The sequence below is a fragment of the Leptidea sinapis genome, chromosome 8, assembly GCF_905404315.1.
Source record: "Leptidea sinapis chromosome 8, ilLepSina1.1, whole genome shotgun sequence".
NCBI classification, from domain to species: Eukaryota; Metazoa; Arthropoda; class Insecta; order Lepidoptera; family Pieridae; genus Leptidea; species Leptidea sinapis.
In genome coordinates this window covers 13,218,015-13,226,540 of record NC_066272.1, presented here as the reverse complement: position 1 = coordinate 13,226,540, position 8,526 = coordinate 13,218,015, and positions in this window count along the sequence as shown.

Here is an 8,526-nt window from a genome sequence, read left to right as displayed (position 1 = left end):
TAGAGCAGAATGTACATAGTCACTCCCTTTACTTCCATCAGTATACATAACATAGTATGTTTTATTATTACTTAAAAATTGTAGCAATATCTAAATTGTTGTTTATTGTGTTTTTCATTTCTGTTAAGGGTTGAAAAATACACTGGTAAGAAAAGGAGTAACATGGCCATTATGATTGTTTTCTTATTTTACAAAATTTAATATCTATTTCTAGAAGTATGTTGGGCAGTTCTGGAGAGATACCACTTAAGAGATCAATCCCTCCCTCTGAGGGTGAAGGTCTTGGTGTACAAGACCCACCTACGCAGCCGACTCACGTACGCCGCGTCTGCATGGTACGCGCTCGTGAATCTAACTAACCGGAAAAGGTTGCAAACCGTGCAGAACAAGATCCTCCGCCGCATCACGGGCGCACCATGGTACGTGAGGAACCAAACAGTCCAGAGGGACCTAAGAGTCGAGGGCTTGGACGACTTCACTCGTCGTCTCGCCGTCAACATGTTCGCGCGTGCCGACTCATCCGATCTCCATCATCTGCGAGATCTGGCCCCCTGGCACGCGCGGCCACCTGACAGCCGCCGCTACCCGCGCGACCTCGTGCGGGACGAGGATGAAGAGTGACGTGTTTGCGCGCGGCTCGGCTGATCGCCCTCCCTCTTCTTCGGGGCTGATCGTCAAGGCCCGCGCAAACCGGCAACAATCACCGGATCTCAGCTGAGGGAACAGGCGCTCCAATATCAATATCAGAGACAGGGTCTTCCATTTGAAATTTACTTCAATATTTTAATTAGGTACCTACCTATCTTATCTTAACAATAGTATGTTAAATAAATGTATGATAGTGATGTATCTATTATTTACAAATGTGTCTAAAAGAAAACTATTCAGTAAACAATAAAAGTAAACAGGGTTTTTCTTATCCCACATATTTTAAAAGAATAGTTGAACCATAACTATTTTATTACCTATTGAATTAAAAATAATATAACAGTCCTACAATTCACAAAATTATAGCTGTATCAAAATACCGTAAAAAAATACCTACTAAATACTCCTAATTATTTGTTCAATAACAGGTATTACTCAAATACTACGTTGCTTCTAAAATACTGTTATTAAATACTTGTTCAGTAACAGTTGTTACTAAAACACTAGTTGTTATCAAATACTTGTTCAGTAACAGGTGTTACTGAAATAACAGTCGTTACAAAAATTATAGGTGTTATAAAATACTAGTTGTTACAAAATACTCCTAATACTTGTCACTGTTATTTTTGATATCTTGTCACAGTGACAACCGGTGATATTTAAATACCTGTTACAAATACCTGTGACGATAAATACGTCTCACCCCTAATAACTACTCTGACTCCGATTCAACCAATGTGAAGCCTTCCCAATATATTAGTGATATTAATTATTATGTTTCATATATTACTTTCTTTAGATATTATCTATATATATAAAAATGAATTGCTGTTCCTTAGTCTCGCTAAAACTCGAGAACGGCTGGATCGATTTGGCTAATTTTGGTCTTGAATTATTTATGGAAGTCGAGGGAAAGTTTAAAAGGTGAATAAATAGGAGAATGCTGCTAAATTAAATAAAAACAACAAATTTGTTTTTCCTTTGATGTGTCCACACATAATTTCTATAGGAGAATTTTTTTGACGCACGGTTTGACAGTTCTGCTGTGAAACAATTTCATTACGACAACAGAGTGCATATTTTACGAAGTAATTTTTGTTGTTATGATATATTATTGACAAATTCATATAAAAACATTATTTTATTTATTATATACAGAAGAACGTCTGTCGGGTCAGCTAGTAATTTATAAATGAAGATCAAGACTCAAGAGCCCGTGCTAATTGCTATGGCTGTCTCAGGCCGCACTCTGATCCAAGATTCTACTTTGAAAATTTATAATATTTTTTTTATATTTCAATATTATATTATTATTATATGTTTTTTATCAACATTTTCGCTGCGGGACCAAAACTGACGGTTTTTTATATGGTGCGTTAACTGGCCGATTGACCTTGTACTAGAGATGAGACGTATTAGGCAAAATTCTATGCTAGGTATGACGGTCACTGTTACTCAAAAGTAACAGTGAAAATACTAGCTGTTATTTTAATACTATCTGTATATATATACTAGGTACTGTATATGAGCGTATATTTTTCGTTGTTTGGTCTTACTTGTTAGCGCCATCTATACGTATTACACAGTACTTTCTTTTGTGGTAACTTCGAATTTTAAAAGTTCTGTGTAGATTAAACTGTACTGACCTAATTATATTAATAGTTTTGATGTAATAAAAACAAAGAACGTCATTGAATAAAAATAATCATTATACTTTCGTATTCATTATATTTCAATACTACCTATGCTTAAACAGTGATCCTAATCTAGTACATAATTAAAATGTGCCCTTGTCATACAAACAATTCAAGAATAAAGAAGACATAAACATCATAAAATATATTATTCAGTAGGCACTATCAAGTTACCAATATAGTTTTTTCTTACGAAGAGGTGAGCCGTGATACGAATACGAAAAATTATATCAGAAACAAAAATTTTAGGTTTTTTTTTTGTTTATTGGCCAATACAGAACAAATACATACATTTTTATGAAATAAGTACCACGAAAACCTCACGGGTTTATCTGGGTAACTAAAGCCATTCAATTTATTTTTAATTTTCAAGTTTCAATTCTTTTTTTCCAAATCCTAATCTTTTTTCAGGAAGTATCATTTAAAGCGAGTTTTGATTTTCGTGGTATTTATGTACATTTCTTGCAGCTCTTTGGGCAGTCCGTTAATATAATCTGGTATTACGTAATTGACCGTTCTCTTCCCATATTTATTATTAAATTTTGGTAAAATGTATTTGTGATTTATATCAAGTTGTCGTAAACCTAAGGGTGCGATTATTAAATTCGGGTAACATAGAAAATTTTACATTATCATACACATTCATGACACAACAATGTCCAAAGAGCTGATCATAATTTTCCTTATTTTTATTTAGTACTTGTTTTGGTACAATTGTTTTGAGTAATCTTAACTGCAGGTTATAAATATCTTTCAAATTTGTTTTGCAGGATCTACCATAGCTTCTAATACCAAAACCGATGACAGTGTCAGCTAGGGCCGTGTACAGAAGTCGTAATGTCTCATATAGGTAGATACATAATGGAAATAAAAACAGAGTCTTTCATTTGAAATTTACTTTAATATTTTAATTACCTACCTATATTATCTAAACAATAGTATGTTAAAAAATGTATGAAAGTGATGTACTTATCTATTATTTACGAAGACGTCTAATAGAAAAATATTCAGTAGACAATATAAGTAAACAGGGTTTTTCTTATCCCACATTTAAATTTTATTACCTATTGAATCATAAATAATATAACAGACCTATAAATCACACAATTATAGCTGTAACAAAATACTAGTTGTTACCTACTAAATACTCGTAATCATTTGTCGAGTAACAGTTGTTACTCAAATATCAGTCGCTACTAAAATACTAGTTGTTACAAAATACTAGGAGTATGTTACAAAATACTACAATTGTCACTGTTATTTTTGATATCTTGTCACAGTGACAACCGGTGATATTTTAATACCTGTTATAAATACCTGTGACCATAAGTACGTCTCAACCCTATTAAAAATGAAAATATATCTATCAAGACTTCAAGAGCCCGTGTTATCTCAGCCTCAGGCCACTCTCTGATCCAAGAATCTACTTTGAAAAATTAAAATAAATGTTTTAAATTTCACTATATTTTTTTTTTATTAATTTTGTTGTGAATATACATATTCTTTTAGTATTCATAAAATCTGATAATTTGACCTACTTCTTATTTCTTATTGTTAGCCTCAGGCCATTAAGCATATTGTTTTTTTGCTTAAATGACTAATAACTAAGAATGTGTCGATTAGAGCTTTTCTTAGTCTCAATTAAGGGGAAGACGCTATGTTATTAAGATATTTACATTCAGTGCCTGCGATCAAATATGTATTAGATTAAGGGTAATGTAAAGAGAAATATGGCCTCAGAAACGTGTGGCCATATTTGTCGTAAGGTCGAACCAGAACCAATGTGAGGCAGGTAGCGCTCTGCTGCGATTGCGCTTTTAAGAAAGGTGTAAACGCTTCTATTGAAGGTACCCACGTCATATCGTTGCGGAAACACCGAATACGGAAGCTACAACTTCTGGCAACATAATATATTTACCGTACCCTTAGTCTTAGGTACAGAGTAATAAACTGTCATGTTTGATCAGAAAATTAAAGAAAAACAACTCTTAAATCTAGTGTCACGTTACGAATGATAGTCAAAATTTTTCGCTAAAGTTAACAAGTTACATTGCGTTAGATTAAATTGAAAGTTTCTTAAGCTTTGGTAATAATATAATAAGCTTAGAAAGCTTTTTATGTCGACAGACCATCTGATGGATGGCTCTTCAAGAAGTTTCTCATTAGATTAGCCTGATCCAAGAGATATTTTTGTCCTTTTAAGCATTTAGACTTAGTTTTAAGCTTTGAAAGATAACTTGAACAGTAGTTAACTCTACATCAATATTAATTTGGTCCTTTCGTAGAGTTTTGAACGCACGTTTTTAAAGTATCAATATTATTTACACAACAAATTCTCGGAAAATACATTCGTATTGCTGTTATAATTGGTGTTAAAGTGCCTCATTTATTTAGTTAAAATATGCGAATCGAAAAGTTGTATGAGAATCTATTGGCAACGATGACGAATATTTTGATTGACTGCGATTTTGGACGACTTACATACAAAGTATGTCTCAGCCTAATTTTTTTTATGCATTTATTATTTATTTTTTTATTGGTCTGAAGTCATGGAAGGCATTTATTTTCTCAAAATTGATTCCCTTATAATTATTTTTGATATAATTTCTAATATACTACTAACTACATACTACTATCTACTATTTAAACTACATGCACAGGGCATGCTAAATCATTTAATGGTAAATACTGCATGCTAATTTCGTTAATCATTACTTTATAAATCTGAAAGTGAGTTAAAAACTAAAACGAGAGAAAAAATAATTTATATATGTGCAATAACTAATTGAGAATTGTTTTAATGATGTGTAGAGAAACAAATAATATGTGTTTTAATTACAACTAAATATAACAGAAATCTAAATAAAAGCTAAGTAAATATATTATAATAAAATGAATCATTTAAATTTTAATAATTCATCACGTTTTGTATGGAATCTTGAATCTGGAATAATTAATGTATCGATGCTTTGTACTGGTTGAGTTGAAATAAAATTGAAGGGATAAATATTTCTAGAATAAAAAATTTAAAACTCATATTAATATATTATGGGTTTTAAATTTATACCAATTATCAAGTTTACTTGATAATTGGTCAGTCCGTATGTGTGCTAATAGCCTTTTCTTCAGGAAACTTTGCTGGAATCTTCGATGATGAATGTTTTCACTTACATACATACAAACTATTTGTAAGGTCTATTATATTTTGAAAAAGCTGCCAAAATGGCACTCAAAACTCTACAAACTGTATTCTCACTAGGAATCGCTATCTTTCCCACTTGGGGAACGACGATATACTTTTTTTGTAACTCTGCACCTTAGATTAAGGATTGGTCTCCGCTTCGCTCCAACTAGATACTGGTGCCAGTATCGAACAATATGTGACGTTGACATGGCACGTGTTCTTTTTTTATATAAAAGAGGGCAAACGGGCAAGAGGCTAACGGGATGGGAGAGGTGAGGCAACCCCCATGGACATCCGCAACAACAGGTATCAAGAGAGCGTTGCCGGCCTTTAAAGTGTCAAGATGCCACGCACACAAGCAACTAATAGTTGCCGTAATAAAAAAAGCTATTGTTCTTAGGTAGCGCGGTATCTAGTTGGAGCGTACCGGAGACCAATCCTTAATCTAAGAGTTTAATATTATGTCAATCACCTAAAGAAATTTAAAGTTCTGAAGCAATATCAATATTCTTATAGATGCTGATCCATCCTGCCACCGCAAACCCACTAAGTAAAGTTGCTAATGGTTTTAACATTGATTTTTCAATACACGTTCATTTTGAAGCGAGCTCACGCAATGCCTATTAGTAATATTATTTGATGCTTCTAACAAGCTGTGTTTTGCTGGCTAATTGTTGTTTGAATATTTTCTATTAACAAAATCAAACTTGTGTTCGTCTATTTGTAATAGTGATAGCGCCTTACTACAACTAAAATTGTAAATATTTTACAATTAAGTGGTGTAGCAAAAACCTATGCCACTCCTTTAAATCGTCAAATTTTCCATTGTATTCAATGGAAAATTTGCCAGTTTGATACGATCTGTAACATATAACGTCCTTGTCTGTTGCCAAAACTTTCAGTTTTTAAAAATCAACAATATTTTTATATGCACTCAATAAAGCTGACCCGGCACACGTTGTCTTGCCTTATAAATTATTTTTAGTGTTAAAGTTTTCTCCGACTTAGTTTTTAAATCCGACTACCACGAAAAAGTCGTCTCATCTTTCTTTCGTAACTTTCTTTTGGTAAAATATAATACATCTATATATGTAAAAGAAAGTCGTGTTAGTTACACTATTTATAACTCAAGAACGGCTTTACCGGTATGGCTGAAAATTGGTGACTGATAGCTTAGAGCCAGGAGACGGACATAGGATATTATTTATTCCGTTCGACAGCGTTCCCGTGTGACTTGACATAAAACATCAGTCACTATAAAACGTGGTATAACAAAAAAGAATCAGACTTGGAATTACAAAACACAATTGACAGCTATGTAATGGACGTATGGATGACAATTTGATTTTTGTAAGAAATCTATATTAAAACTATTTCTATTAAATAAATAACAATCATAATGTTATAATGGAGCCATTGCCTATCTCAAAAAGCTAAGTAATTTTGTCTATGAATGAATGGTTGAAAATTTGAGTTTTGAAATAAATATTTAGGTGAATTGAAGTGAAGTTTAATTACTAATGCCGCGACCAAGAAGATGGAATCGTTCCCGACAAAGCCGTAATGCAAGAAGGATACGAAACACTGCAAATGAAAGGACTGAAGAAGAACAAGAAATTGCACGTGAACAGCGCCGCGTTAGTATGGCTCGACTTCGTGCTTCTCAATCACAAGAGCAAAGTGACGCAGCCCGTGAACGGCTCGGTCGACAATGCAAAATCATGCTGATCATGAAGCCGATCCAGTCCTACATGATGTTGTTATTACAAATATGATTCATGGACCATCAATCCCCAATCACCTTGCATGGTCGATGGAAAGTGCTCTAAACGATATCCACGGAAATTTACAGCGGAGACCGTCATTGGTAACGATGGTTATCCGCTGTATCGGCGTCGATCACCAGATGACAACGGTCGAACTGTCACGACAAAAGTGAAAAGAATGGATTTCGTTGTCGACAACAGTTGGATTGTTCCATATTCGCCACTTATTTCTAAAACGTTCAAAACACATTTCAACGTTGAGTATTGCAATTCAGTAAAGTCCATAAAATATATTTGCAAATATGTCACGAAAGGCAGCGATGTGGCGGTTTTTGGAGCAATCCAATCTTTAGTATTTGAGGATTGCAAAATCCTCAAATACTAAAGATGAAATTTCACGCTATCAAGTTGGTCATGTAAACTGTAATGAAGCGATTTGGTGTATATTCGCATTCCCTATTCACGAACGTCATCCTACGTCAACGAGTATATTTCACGGCTTTGAATGCTATGCAACGTGCTGAAACACTTCCAGCAATTACATTGACCAGTTTCTTTGCGATCTGCCAAAGCGATCCGTTTGCACGAACTTTGCTTTACTCGGAGATGCCACGTTATTATACTGGAATGCTTCATCGAAGAATTTTCAAAGACGCAAGCAAGGCGATGCGGTTCCTAGGTATCCGGATGTGCGTTCTACTGATGCTCTTGGTCGTATGTATACAGTTCATCCAAAGAATGATGAATGTTTCTATTTGCGGTTGTTGCTGGTAAATGTGCGTGGGCCAACGTTATTTGAGATACTACGGACTGTTAATGGTGTAATATTCCCAACATATCGTGCTGCATGTGAAAAACTGAACTTTTTAGAAAACGATACCCATTGGGATACGACAATCGCTGAAGCCATTATCTCTGCATCTCCAAGTCAGATACGCACATTATTCGCTATCATAATTTCGACATGCTTTCCATACAATATTTATTATTTCATATGCTTATTAAGTTTAATTTATAATATAATGTCATTAGCTATACAATGATATTGAGTTCAGTCGAAGTTAATTTTTATTATTTACTATTTTATCGTCAAGAAAATCTTTTAATGAGTAGTATGCTTTTTTATAAAGTAAGATTTGAGATACTTTTTAAAGTAGAATATATTTTCGCGCTTAATATTGTCAGGTAATTTGTTGTAAATTGTTGGTCCCATGCAAATGATGCTGTTGCGATA